Source organism: Lissotriton vulgaris, chromosome 5 (genome assembly GCF_964263255.1).
Source record: "Lissotriton vulgaris chromosome 5, aLisVul1.2, whole genome shotgun sequence".
Classification (NCBI taxonomy): Eukaryota; Metazoa; Chordata; class Amphibia; order Caudata; family Salamandridae; genus Lissotriton; species Lissotriton vulgaris.
Window position 1 is genome coordinate 1609214886 of NC_141693.1, and position 15481 is coordinate 1609230366.

Consider the following 15481-nt stretch of genomic DNA (forward strand, 5'->3'; position numbering starts at 1 on the left):
AATGGCTTTCATTCTGCCTAAAGTATCAATTTGTATAGAAGAGATATTCAGTGAAGGCCATAACGCCGACTCCCTGTCTGTCTTGCTTTTTGGATACAATACTTGCATACAACAAGTGACCCTGGCTGACACACTAACTAGATACGCTTTTCCTGGCAACATGCCACAACAGCTGTGATCATTGAGCATAACGTAGCTGCCATTGGAAAGCTGCCTGAAAATTTTATCTCTCACTGCTGCTGGTGAACCGTGCAGGTGGCAAGCGAGGTTATTTGAAGAACCTTCGCAGGCTCCGTGTAAATTAATACCCTGACACAAAAGTGTACCGCTTAGTGAGTTCTTACAATTTTTACCACTAAGAAATACTTCCTTTCCCCCACTCCAACATTTGTGTGTGTATGGTAAATTCCAGGTCGACTTAATGTATTCTTTGTCCAACCTTTCATACATGCCTGCTGGTATGTGCTGTAGACAAAACTGAAATTGGAAAATCGTCACTGGTATCGTGATGGTGCCATGTATTATCCACTCTACGACTGGTTTCTCAGAAACAGTTAATGGTAATCTTTCCAGTTTTTCAATGCTCAGCACCGTATAGTCTGCTCCTTTTTGTGCCAAAGAGATTTGTGTATCTGTAAGGTTAAAGACAGTAAACAATGACGTGGTGTTGATTAGACGTCATGGCATGGAGCCTGAACGGAGATTTTGTAACGTCCAGCCTAGCTGCATTATAGAATGTAATTGAGACTGGCCATGTTGTAACATTAGCAAGTCCTGCTCTATTATGTCAATGGCAGATGATACAATGCTGTCCAATGAATACATTCAGGCGGACAGAGTCGGTAACCCATTGTCCACTACAGAGAGAGCTTCCTCTAAATAAATAAGATGAATTTCTTGTATTCTTTCTGCAGTTTCCATTTGCGTGATTTTCCATGCTTCATTGTAAGCAGAATATATACCGGCGTATATGAAACGTTTTTGACGTTCTTTACGAGGTCCAAGTAAGAAGTCTCGTAAATCAAAGCCTTCTTTAAGTAAAGTTAAGTGTTATTTAATTTCTGGAAAGTTGGATTTCTGTAGCCACTCAAGGCATAGTTTTCCTACACTGTATGTTGTAACTATCCCTGGATGTTGTCTCTGGGAATATCTTGGATCTGGCCTATTCACTGTGAACCATTGTGTTTTGTTCAGGAATCTATCTTGACAGTTATTCATGTCTGTGGGCCAGATTAACCATTTTTTCCAATCAGGATTAGTTCTGTTCTGTTGTAAAATCGGTTTTAGGTCTACCTCCTCATCTGCAGTGCCATTACTGTCAGGCGTGGGCTTAGGTATGGACGGTTTGTTTAAATCTTTTATCTTAGCTAAGCCAAGACATGATGTGTGTTGAACAGTGTCATTTAAAAACATTATTTGTTCTGGGATAATGCAGGCTCAGAATAAGGCTTCTAAACCTTGTACCTGCCAATCTTTTGTGCCCCAGACAGTTTTTGTCTCAATGTTGTCTTTCCAAAAGTTAAAACCTAGTGTAGACAGCTGAGCATAAAAGTTTGCAGAATAAATTTGTTTAGTATTGGTCAACATGTTTTTCATTACTGTCTTATTTACATTTTTGAAATAAAACGTTTCTGGATTGGTGACATTAAACCCTGAGAAGTATGGAAACTTTTCATTAAATGTTTTCGAGCTGCCCTTTGGCGGGGTTGGACAATGTTCCCATTGATTATAAGTAAAAACATTTCTGGGATTTGCATATTTGTGTAAATAATGGTGACCATAATGATTAAAACAATACATTTGTTCATAATCAGATGAACCTTCTAAGTATTCATGTTTTGTGAATTTAGCTGACATTTCCAAATCTGTCATCATGTTATTAACAGTTTCAAAGTTCCAATCATCAGAACATGTGTTGAGTGAAACAAAGTCACTCAAAGAAACCTTAAACTGGTGTGGAATCTTCAACAGTTCCACTGGGCCATAAATGTCATAATCATTTGTATCCCATGCTATGCCACCAGGTATAGGAACGGCTGTGATGTTCACTGATGACAGGTGTCTTTGCTCATGTTGGGATGATTTGTGAGGTTTCAGGAGCAAGTTGATGTTCTTACTTGCTGTGTCCATTGTATTGTATTTTCCATCTATCATCCTTCCCAAACTTAAAACAAGAATGAGCCATAGCAGGAGAAAAAGTACACCTAACACAATCCAAAATTCAACCCATGGTAAAACCAGATATGTATTTTCAAGTTGATGAAAGAGTTCTGTTATTTTTTCTTTGAAAGTTATTTGTTGGCGTAGATTCAAGTTCACTGGGATCCTCAGAAAAAATTGATGAAATGGCCAGAGGCAGTTCTGTCAATTGTTGGAATTGCATCAGGATTGTTTGCAATTGCTAGAGCTGCTTCTTCCTTTGCCATATTTGTATAGTCAGAGGCTACATCATTGCAGACATGATTTTTTAGATTAACTGTTATTTGGGTCTCAAGAGGCAAAAGTTCCAAGGATTTGTTGCATAATCCTTCTTTTCTTACTGCTGGTTTATCAAAGGTGATAAGTCTTTCAGTTTGAACCTCTTGAATTGTAGCCAGATTAGGTCGTCTGCTACATCTTGGGAGTCCCCTGGGCTTACTACTTATGATGGGCAACAAGATGTGGTTTGACTAGGTCGATGAACACAACTCTGTTCTCCCTTTTACCAGCAAGGGTCTGTAGTAACACTGATCTTGTTCCGTGGATGGCTAAGACAGGTACTGCTTTTCTGTAAGAAGGCCCAAATTCCTTCTTCACCTCAATCTTTTCCCTGACTAGATCTCCAATCTTTGGAATCCAGACAGGTCTTGCTGGGACACGTGGTTTTTCTTCAGTGGCTGTTGGCTTTTGTGTTGCTCAGACTTCTTCTTATTTCATTTAAGTCCTGCAAAACAGCCAAACAGTCTTTGATATGAAAGAGTTTTTGTTCCACCACTGAAGTTTGACGATCGAGTTCTTCGATTATCATTCTAGTACCAAACAGTAATTCATATGGAGTGATTCCACCCAGAGAATTTCTTAGCAGATTATTAAGACTACGTTGGACACTTATTAGATGTTTGACCCACCCATCACCCGAACCTAATAACCTAGCTGTTATAGATTGCTTTATGTCACAGTTTTCTCTTTCTACTACCGCATTTCCCTCAGGATGGAATGGACTTGAGTACCGCAATGCAACGCCCAAGCTAGCCATGGCCTCCTTGTTAGCTCGAGAGCTAAACGCTGGACCCTGGTCAGCATGTAGCTTGCCGATTGCGTATGTGCCGATAAACACTCGCAAATCTTTTATAACAGTTCTGGCATCAGCTGGCGCTGTGGCCACATACAAATGAATCTTGTGCAGGAATCCACTGTGACCATGATATATTTATAGTTGCCATCCCTTTGTAAGGGACCACAGTGGTCCAGGTAAATACACGCTAATGGTTTTTCTGACATCAGAAGGGGCGTCTGTGCAGGTCGTTTCACTGTAGAAACTTTCATTTTTTGGCAGATTTCATTTTCTAGAACATAGTTTCTAGTTTGTTTCCTCATGTGCGGCCACCTATATCTATGTTTTAGTAGTGACACCGTGGCAGAAACTCCTGCGTGTGCAGAGGCTATTCCTTCATGTGCTGCTAAGATTAGTCCTAACCTATGTTCCATGTTTGAAATTGCCCTATCCCCCACTCCAGGGATTCGAGCAAAAGGAACATTATTTACATCAGTTATATATGAGTACTTTCCTGGAAAGCCTTTCGGGAGTGTTTTACCACTGTCTTTTACTGAAGCGGTGACAGCCTGCATTATTTCGCTGTCTATTTTCAGTTTTGAACGAGTGATTGCAGCTACGAAAGCTCTTTTGCACAGCTGCCTTTGCAGCCTCATCAGCCAATGAATTCCCTGCAACGTGAACGCCATCACGCTTATGACTCAGTGTATGAATCACATGATTCTTTTGTAGTTCTTTCTGTTATAGAACTACTTGTTCCCAAAACGTTTTATGCTTGATTGTGCCACCTTTTGCATCTTTAAAACAGTTTTGAACCCAGTTCTGCAGATATTCATTATAAGACTGGACGTAGAATTGCGAATCACACACTATGAGTGTGAGGAATTCGCGATCGGTATTTTCAAGCGCCATCTTTAAAGCCTGCAGTTCAGCTCACTGAGCTGTACAGTCTCCGAGTGATTGAGTTTTAGTGACCATAGGTTTGAATTTACCTTCATGCCAGCGAATTTAACGATCACGCACGCAGCACTATAGGCTTGTTTACCCCCAATTGCAGGCTGTGCTGATCAGTCTGTATAGATTATACATCCGTAATGTTCTAGAGGCAGATCTCGGTCGGCAGAGGACATTCGTGTTCGTATTGTAGGAATTCTTGTGTTTTCAAGTAGGGGTCAAAAACGTATTCAACGTCTGTTGCAGTAAGAGAATTAACCCATTGTATCCACCTTGGAGGTAGGGCTTTAGCATTCGGAATTCTTGCTTTCGTCACTGCCTCCAGGACAGGTACAGGTGTAACGATCATTATGCGTTTTCCCTGCGCGAGAGCTCTCTCTTTTCCTACTGCAGTTTGAACTGCTGTCAGAATTGTTTCTGTAGAAGTGAATTTCATTTCAGCTTGTGTGTACAAATGTCATTTGTATGCTATTGGTACCTTTTCACCTTCTTTAAAGGTTAGGTATGTGAATCCGCATCTCCCTGAAATGATTCGGATTACAAGATTGTGCACATTGTCGCGTGTCTGTAACTGTGTTTTTGTTAACATGTCTTTTTGCACTGAACGCAAAATTTCTGTGTGTTTTTTGTCCAATTGGTTGGTTTGAAATCAGGTTGGATTAATTTGTAGAGAGGTTTAACCCTTTCTGCGTATTTAGAACATAAGTTCTTCCAAAATTCAGGAAACCTAGAATTGACTGTAAGTTCTTCAGTGTTTTTGGAGGTTGCAGCAGCGCACATTTCTCTAGAAAGTTAGCTGCCAGGCTTTTGCCTTCACTTGATAATTCGTATCCTAAGAATAGGACATTGAGGTGGGCAATTCGTGATTTCTTAAAATTGAATTTGTACGCTTCAGAAGCGAACCCAAATGTTATGGTGTTCTCTCTTTTCAAGTGCACGTCCAAATCATCGTCTATAAGGTAGATGTCATCGACATAAGATAATGCCTCATCATTGTACGTTTGTAGTTACTCTGTTACTCTTGATGAAAATAACCCTGGACTATTCTTGAATCCCTGGGGGAGACGGCAAAATTGTCGATGAGTCCCCATTATTGAGAAAGCGGTCAAATACTTACTTTCTGGTGCAATGTTTTGACAGAAGAAACCATTTGAAATGTCTAATGTTGTTTTGTATTTTTTACGCACAATGTTATTCATCAGTGCAGAACTGTATGCATTTTGTACTGCAAATGTTTTGCAACAAGAGTTTAAATGTCTGTAGTCCAAAACTAAACAATATGAATTGTCTGGTTTGGAGACAGGAAACAAAGGATTTTTCATAGATGAGGTGCATGTTTCAATCACCCCTTGGTATTCAATTTGATTTAAAATCTCCCTGACCTGTTTCTTAGCTTCCTGTTTTACAGGATATTGCCTTTGCATTGTTTGTTGAGTTTTTAACTGGATTTTATCGCGAAGAAAATCCTCATCCCATCCTACGTGATTTTTATATAATGCTGGAGCCTGAGCTACTGCCCATTTTCTAGCATATCTGTTTTTTTAATGAATTGGAATGTGATTTCAGAAGGCTGGCATAATTATCTCTTCGCCATGTGGGCTATCCCTGACAAATTCAGGTGGCCAGTCTTGTTCAGCTAGAAGAATGTCATAACCCTTAGATAGCTTCTCCCAAAAGAGTGCTTTTATTTTTCTAGGTATATCCCCCTCCATCTGGAGTGTTACTTCATATAACTTATGAGGTACACTAACCCTGGTGTCGGCAGTTTCAACTTGAATGCATTCTTTCAAGTCCACTGTCTCCAGATGATCCTTCAAAATCTTGCGAGCTATGGTGACTTCTGCTGTGCGATCTAGCATTGTCTGGGCCCACTCCCCATTCTTCAGTTGTGTCCTCAAGTTCCGCTGCATGTCTGATCTTTACACTTGCTACCTTCTTTTTGGTGAATTGAGTTTTCTTATTTTTTGGAACGTGCTGTTCGTCTTTGGACTTCACGCATTCTTTTTTGTTCTGATCGTCCTCTTCTTTTGGATTTCTGCAAGGAAGTTTGAAAGGTAAGAGAGGAACGTGTATCAGTATCTTGATATCTATCAGGTTTTCTCAAATTTTCGCTATTTCTGAGGTTATACCTCTTTTCAGAGGGCTCCCGCTGGGGAGACCTACCTCCCCCTTGGCGAGATCTTCCTCTGGACCGAGAACGCTTCTCTTCAGGAAATGTTTGTTTAGTGTTTTCCCACTTCTTTTTGGGAGTAGTGAGATTGTTTTTAATAAAAACTTTTTCAGGATTTTCTGTTAGTTGGTGTTTTAATGGTTTTCCACCCAAACTATCTCTACCTAGTTCTTCATATGATTTTTCAATAATTCTTGCAAGTTCATATGGCTGCTCTGTTATATCTGTTTCTTTTAATTTTTGGCGGTTTGCCACGGACGCTGCTTCACCTTTAATGTTAGCTAATAGTATAGCTGAGACCTGTTTGAAATCTTTTAGTAATTTTATACTAAGATTTAAAGCAGGTTCTTGTCCGTATTAATTTTAGTCTTAGGATGCCTGGTATTACCGCCATGGACAGAACACCATGTGTTTTTGTGTAGATTGAAGCAAAGACTGTACCCCAAGTGTCACAGTCCTCCACATGTGGTGATATCCCCATTGGTAAACAGATTGTCAGAATTCTGTGTTTCTCATGAGGTGTACTATCAGGAAATACTGCCTCTATCTGAGTAATTTTTTAGGCTAACCAAAACGGAATTTGTTCCCTTTTTGCGGGCAATTTACCAATGACTGATTGCATAGTCTGTGGTGTGATTTTGTTTGTTTTCCCCTGGTGAGGGGTGTGCTGTGGAATCCTTACAGTGGGTTGGACTGTTAAGGTCCGCATGACATATTGAATCAATTGTCTATGTATTTTAATTAAATGTTTTAGCTGTGCTAACAGTTCTGGACCTGTCATGTTTTCAATGTCAGGATGTGGTTTAAAGCTGGCTAGTACCGGCCATGTTGCTCCTGGTCTACCTAGTGGACCGAGCCTGGTAATGTGATTTTGATGTTGTAGGGCACCTTTAATCCAGAGCTGATGCTCTTGGTAAGTTAATGGAATTTCAATGTCCTTGTAAGGAAAGTACTCCACTGGAGGTTCCTCTACTTTGCAGTAGTGGAACTCATGTGTTACTGCATTTCCTGCAGGAAACTGAATCCATGAATAGAATACCTCTGTCTAATGATATTCATGTGCCTCTATAACAAAGATTACTTTACCACCTATCGATGATACTCCATTATTTATTAGTTTGTAAGTTATTGTTTTTTTACATTTTCCGGGATGATTATAGCATCATCATCGTTTTGTTGGAGACTTGTGTCGTCAAAAACTGCTTGAGCAGCTCTAGCTAATTCTTCGTCACTATTCATTATTTTGTTGACTGAAAGTTTGCAGAACAAGTTTCAAGGAGACAAAGATTAGGTGCACAATATTTTGGACCACTGTATCCTTCAACGTTGAACAAAACAAAAACGAATACATAGGATTTTTGTCCTACTCAGTTTTGGCGGATATTATCCTTTCACCCACTCCAGACGTCTATTGGAGTTTTTTACGGGAGAAGGGGTCTGTGTGAAAAGCACGACTGAATTACTCTAGTATCTAGCGTTAAATTATCGCCTTACCAAATGTTGGGCAACATGTAGTGTAGTTCCTATATTTCCAATATGTTCTTCCCATTGGAATAATATATACTATAGATTAGACGTAGGACTGAGGTAGACTAGGTCTCTATCGAATATATTAGACTTAATTGTGAGTGCCAGCTAGCTCAGAGATCACTAGAAACTTTCTCGAATACACAAGAAGGGATTCGTTTCTGATAACCGCATAAACATGACAACTTTGTTTCCCAAGAATAAGAAAGTATCTCTAGAGTCACGGAAACAATAGATAGTTATTTCACTCAACCAATCGTGCATGCTTCGTTTCACCTGAGGTGCAGAGAAATAGAGAGACAGACATTTTCAATAAAAAGTATTTATTGAACAGTCTTCTTTCTCAAGCATAGGAAATGAACTGCTACAATCGTAATACTGGTTGCAGAGTATAATGCATACAGTATGAAGAGTATTATAAAATAATACTGTAAAAGCATGGTATGGTTTCTAAGCCATATAAAATAACATAAAATGCATACATTAATAAATAATGACTAAAAGTACTTAACTGGTGCTTCTAAAATACGCCTACCCCGGTGTACCTCATCTAGGTCTAGTACAAGAGAAGAAGTAAGTGAGGAGTAGCTTAAGGTTTAGTATTCTTTGCCAAGAATGTATTCCAAGAATTCTCTAAGGGTCTAATCAGCTCCGTACCTTGGTTTAGAATGAAGGAGGTCTTGTATCTCTCTCTCAGGACTCGATATCCCAGCAACCCGCAAGGGTAGCCTGGAAACACTGGAGCTGGATTTCTTAGCAAGAGAAAAGACAGCGTCTCTGGCAGTGCGTCTGTTGGAGGGTCGGCTTCCTTTGGCACTTGCTGCGGCGAGCTGTGTCATGTAGGTAGATAGTTGAACTGCTTCAAACCACTGTGTGTTTGCCTGGGCAAATGTGGGCATATTTATACCTTGAAGGTGCCTAGTTTGATGTAAGGTTGGACATAATAACGTCATCAGTTCTTTGAAAACTCCATGAGTTCTTGGATAAATCAATATTCAAGCAAGGGGAAGTCCCTGACTGCTGAAGGCGGGTTTTTCCAAGAAATCGTTGTGGATTTACAGAACTAGTGGAAGTAGCAGTGCTGTATTTGGACTGCATAGGCTAAGTCTAAATATGGTTATGATTCCTATGCCAATATAAGGATAGGGTAATTTATACCTATATATGGGCATGAATCGGGAAAATTACACTAGGGTCCTAAATTCATATACAACAGCTCAGAACCCAATCAGTCAACAAACATACTATGGATATCTGGGATATCCTGGAAAATGGTGCCCCGGAACTCCTCCTCCTTAAGGAAACCTGGCTAACCTGCGCCTCAGCACCCGACATCACCACAGGCTAGAAGCTTTGTACGCCAAGTCAGCCAGCACGGACCAGAAATCGTGATAATATAAAAAAAATCCTTCAACTGTAACACAACAATAAAGGATGCAAACCCCTTTATTGAGCACCTACGCCACTTCAAACTACAAATCTCAAAATCTTACACCTTGAGAGTAACCTTCATCTACAGACCTCCGGGGTTACATGCCACTTTCATCGTCATCATTGCCAAATTCATCAGTCCCCACATTGTCGACTCCAAAGACTACATCCTACTTGGAGACTTTAATGTCCACCTCGAAGACTGGAATGACACCAACCCCACCACAATCCACGAGAACCTAGCGAACCTTAGACTGACACAATACGTTAGAGGACCCACTCACACTGCCGAACATACCTTCAATCCCATCTTCCTCACTTTCAACAGCATTGAAATCACCTCAACCATACCTCTCACCTGGACCAACCACACAATCATCTAGTTCCTAATCAGCATCCCATTCCAGACAAAACCTGGAATGACAAACCTAACAAGACACAGCTGAAGCAGCATTTTAGAATCCAACTTGCTCCATAACCTGCGCTGGAACCAGCCAAGCCCTGCCGATAACCTTGACAGTGACATCAAACATCTCAAAGAATGGATCACAACAGGCACCGGCTCTCTGGCACCTCTCAAACATAACACACAGAGGAGAACATGAAAACAAGCCAGCTGGTACACTGAAACACTCTGTGCAATGAAAAAACAGTATAAGCAGATAGAAAGAAGATTGAGAACTAACCACCTTGAAAAACGTACAAAGCAGGCCTTAGGCGATACCAACAGCAAACCAAAGAAACCTAGCAGAGCAAATAGAAAACAGTTCCAAAGGCAGCAAGCAAGGAAATATTCACGATCATCAGAGATTTCACCTCACCAGCCTCCACCATGAACAACATACCCCCTCGCATGAGCTTTGTGACAACCTCTCCAACTTCTTCAGCAACAAAATCAAAACCATCTACAACAGTTTTGGTCCCCAACTTAACTCCTGCACTCTCACCTCGAATCTACCTACAGAAAAAAACACAGAAAAACCCTGAAATTCCGGGAAACACTAATCACAGAAAAGACAGCCAACTTCATGAGGACCTTCCACTCCGGAGCACCTACTGACCCTTGCCCCCACATCATAATTAATGTGGGTGCCGCCCCTATCAGTGAAGTCCTACCACACATTCTAAACATCTCTTCACCACTTGACATTACCAGATGACTGTAAACATGCGTTGGTTAATGCAGTGTTAAAGAAACCCTCAGCAGACCCCACCAAACTAGCAAACTGCCGCCCGATCTCTTGTCTTCCCTACCCAGCCAAGGTCATGGAGAAAGCCATCAACTAGCAGCTCGCTAACTACCTCAATGCACAACAGTTCCCAGCCCCAACACAATCAAGTTCCTGGCCAAACCACAACAGATATTGCCCTCATCACAGCCACATACGACATCAAGCTGATCCTCGACCGTCGAGAAACCTCACGCTGCTTACCCTCTCTGCAGCCTTCGACATGTCCATCCCCACCACCTTGATCGGAAGACTATACCATGCACCCTCAACAGGTTTTGCTCCTTCCTCACAGGAATAACCAAAAAAATCAACCTGCCACCCTACACGTCTGTGGCCAAGAACTTCATATGTGGAGTTGCCTAAGGATCATCTCTCAGGCCGACATTATTGAACATCTACATTAACCCCCTGACTGACAGATCATATAACATCAACATACTCTCCTACTCAGGTGACACACAGCTGATGCTCTCCCTATCAGACAAGACTCCTCCACAAAAAAGTATTTTGGTACCTGCGTGTCCATGCTAGTCACCTGGATGAAGTCCAACTTCCTTGAACTCAACACAGACAAAACAGAAGTGGTAATCTTTGGGAAAAAAAAGCCTCTGCTTGGGACTTGTGGCCAGCTGGCTTCAGCCCCAAAGCAACCCCCTGCACCCAAGCCGAAAAACCTGTGAATTATCCTGGACAACAAGTTAGACATGACAGCCCAAGTAAACACAGTGACCTCCACCTGCTTCTACACCCTTAGTATGCTACAAAAGATCTTCAAATTGCTACCAAACAACACCAGGAAATCGGTCACTCAAGCCCTGCTTAACAGCAACCTTAACTACAGCAACACACTCTATCCTGGAAGCAGCTCCTAAACAGGCTCCAAATCACCCAAAATGCCACAGCACGGCTCGTCCTCAACCTTCCTTGCCACTCCCATATCACCCCACATCTCAGGAACTCCACTAGCACCCCATACCCACATGCACTCAATTTAAACTTCACACACATACAAAGCACTACACAACACCGGCCCATCCGATCTCAATGGCTGCATGCACTTCCACCTACCACCCAGGCACCTCTACTCTTCTGGACTCTCACTAACACACATACCCGACATCCCCAAAGCCACAGCCAAAGGACTGCCTTCTACATCTCCTCAAGCACTTGAAATGACCCCCCACACCCCATCAGAGCCTCCTCATCTCTTCTAGAATTTTGCAAGATGAAGACCTGGTTCTTAGAATAACCTCTCCAATGAGACAGTTGCTGGACATCCTGCAGTGTGCCTGGATACCCTCACAGGTGATTAGAGCACTATATAAATACTCATAATTTAAGATACCATAACATTGTGTACCAGGGACATTCTATGATGAACTTTGATACCTGGTGAAATGCATCTCATTGATGGAACAGTAATTCCTGTGATAACAGGAATGCTCTATGATGAGGCATTGATATTGTGAATGAGTGACGAACGCTCTCCGTTGGGAGATCAGTGGCTGAGGTGCCAGGGAAACTTTATAATGGGAAGATGATACCTGGGGTCAAAGGAACTCATTTTGATAGGATAACTATTTATATGAAAACAGGTCTCTACGCTGGAAACGTATAGCTGGTTGTTAGAACTGCTCTTCAATAACTGCTCACACGCAATGAAGATTAAGAGCAAGTTTATTTGATTCTGACCTGGGCACGATCACCTCCTCACTGCCAACGTTCTAAGGTGAGCTCCTGTCGAGCGTTCCACCTAGGGTTACAACACTTTGCCTGAAAGGGGATGGGTGGAGGGTTCTTACCAATATGAAACATGGATAACAATCAAACATCAAGTTACAACACTGGTCTAAGATGGAAACACACTAGATATGGTTATACTTTGGGTTTTATAGAGCCTCAATATAGGAACAGTGAAACGGGTTGGGAAGATGTTGCCTAAAGACATATTCCTACCAATCGAAGGCATGATGTATTTCATAATCATAAATGTACTACACTTCATCCATGTTCAGTTGAAGCTTATGTATTAATGACTAATTTAATGTGTTGTGTTTTACAGGTCTTGTACTCCGCGACCTATTGCTGTGACCTCACCAACACAGACAGGTAAGAAGCAGTTTACCATTCAGGTTTGGCAGATGTCATTGACAATTCCTTGTGGTCACTGGTGAAACACGCCTCCTTTCTCTCTCTCTTTGAAATGCCTGACACTTAATATGCCAAGTGACCTGAATACTTTGCCGGGCCGGACTGGCCATACCGGGCCCCGGATGTTTTTTCGATGGGCCAGAAGAGTGGGGGCTGGTTTTGTTACTGGGGGCCGATTTCGGCCACAAGTAACAAAAGCGACAGCAGTGTTAACGCGGCACAGCAGTGCTTCTTATTAGCACTGCCACACCCGCCCAAACACCAAATGGGGTGGCCCAGCTGTATTGCCATGGCTGGTTTGTGTTCCCAGTCTGGCCCTGGTCCTTCGGCTGAGATGGAATGGAACGGATGAATGTCCCTCCAGGGGAGTTTGCTTGTAGAATCACCATCCAAAAGTTTGACTGAGTAAAAGAGTGTACTTCAGTTTTCCTCAAATGGCTCTTCATCAGTGGTGGCTCCTCCGTTATGGTGGAGGAGCATTGTCCGCCCTGTTGAAAGGCAGCGGAGGCAAGAACATCAAATAAAATGATAATAAAAGTTGTTATTATCTTTTTATTTTGCGTTCTGCAGGCTGCCTGCCAGCCGAGCCGAGGGAGGGGGCGGGGACAGCCACAGTGACACTGCAGCTGCAGCACCAAAGAGGAGGGGGGAGTGATGGCCACTGCTAAATGCGCATGATGGTTTGGCCGGCCCCAGAGGGTGTGTTGTACAGCTGGTTGGATAAACCAACACAGGCTCCCAGTCTATGTCTCAGCTCTGAACTGAGGCGCTCAGACCAATCCCAGTGCTGCTCACATGCTCTTGCATTCCCAGCATGTGAGCAGGGCTGGGATAGAGTTGGGAGCATGCACATTGTGCACCAGGTTCCTGATAAGGTGGCGGTCGTCGGAGCACATAAGTGCAATTTTATTTATTTTGTAATTGTCATTTTCTGTGTTGCCTCCTCCTCTCTCCCCACCACTTCACAGTACGAGAGGTCACTCCTGCTTTTCATTATATCTCAAGCAGTGAATAGTCCCACCCATGTGTGTGATTCCGGAGCAGTTTTCTTTTATAAAGCATATATTCGTTAAAAATATCTGCTTTTATTTTTGTAAAGTTTTAGAACATCCTATTACAGGATATATATGGCCAATTTTCGAGTATTTAATTTAAAAGAGATAATTATTTTAAATATATAGACTAACAGGCACATGCATCAAGGTAGGATTTTGAGAGTCCTTAATTGCGATAATTAAGGAATCGCAATTAAGGACTCGCAAAAGCCTATGCATGTAGAAATCCCTGTAAAAATAGCGATTCCTACACATTCCTTATTTGCGACTCTCAAATTGCGAGTTGCAAATAAGGAATGGCTTCCCATTCATTCCTATGGGCTTACAGGCCCTTCGGAATGAATGGGAAATTGCATGCGCAATTTGCGAGTACCAATAGGACCTCGCAAATTGCACATGCAATTTAAGGGTACAAGGGTGTCAAACAGACACCCTGTTGCACCCCCTGAAATTGATTTGTGCACATATGTTGCGCACACACATGCCCAGAAAGGCATGTGTGTGTGCGCAACATAAAACTTTGAAAAATGCACTTTAGTGTATTTTTCAAATTTTTTGCTAATTATCATGAATTTCAACGTCATGATAATTTACACCCCCTTTTAGCAAAATCGCTATTTTTTTTACTTTTTAATGCATTGCATTTAAGGAATCTCAATTTGCCATTTCCTTAAATGCAATCGCAATTTAAGTAATCGCAATTTAGAGATCACTTAAATTGCGATTTTTGCATTTGGGATGCATGCAGGTCGCAAAGGGGCAGTTTCTGAGAATCTACCCGTTTGCGACCGGTTTTTCTTTTGATGCATGTGCCAGTAAGTGACTAAAAGAAACCTAGTCACCTGGAAATCACATTCACAAAGATGTGAGAAAAACATGAGCAATGTAGCCATTTAGGCTGAAGAATGAAAAAGATTGGAAAACAACTGTGCTACTACTTTTTGCCAAACATATTTATTGGAGTTTGACAAATATAAGACAAGGGTATTTGTTGTATTAAAGTCCAGGAAGTATAGAAGAAAGTTTTACATAACTCCAATGCACCAATCCAGGTAAATGTGGCCTCTCTACTGACCGGGCTGGTGCCCAAGGTACGTTCTGAACTGTTATTGGTAATTATCGAGCCTCGCAGTGCTGTTGGATGGTATAGATGAGCTTGTAATAAGAGATGGTTTGGGAAAATAGGGAGGCCAAGCTAAAGCGACTGTTCTGTGGGAGATTTGGACCTCTGTATTTGTTTAAATACACAAAGGACTAAATCAAAGGGTCAAAGATATCATTCTGGCTAATAGCCTGGTGCTAGTTTATCCATGTCAACCTACAGCAAGACTGGTATAAGCCAAAAGAAGTTCAGAAAGAAAGGCTTTTAACAGTTAGACCCCACTGCAGGCAAGAACAGGTCCAAGAAGTAAATTTAGGTCAAAAACTGGCCCTAAATATTGGGGAAGACTTCCAATTGATCATTTCATTTATATATCTCTTTCTCGTAAGATGCCGTGTCTGCTAGGACTATCATCCATGCTCCCACTGTTGGTGGTGTGGCAAATTTCAAATGTGGTAGAATACAGATCTTATCTACCTCCAGGGAGGTTTCTAAGCATCGCTTTTGGTGATTGGAAATGCCTTCAACATCGTGTCATGCAGGATGGTCAGATCAAGGAATTGCTAGAAATGAAGATCAGTTGCATTTGGAAGGACATCCCAGACT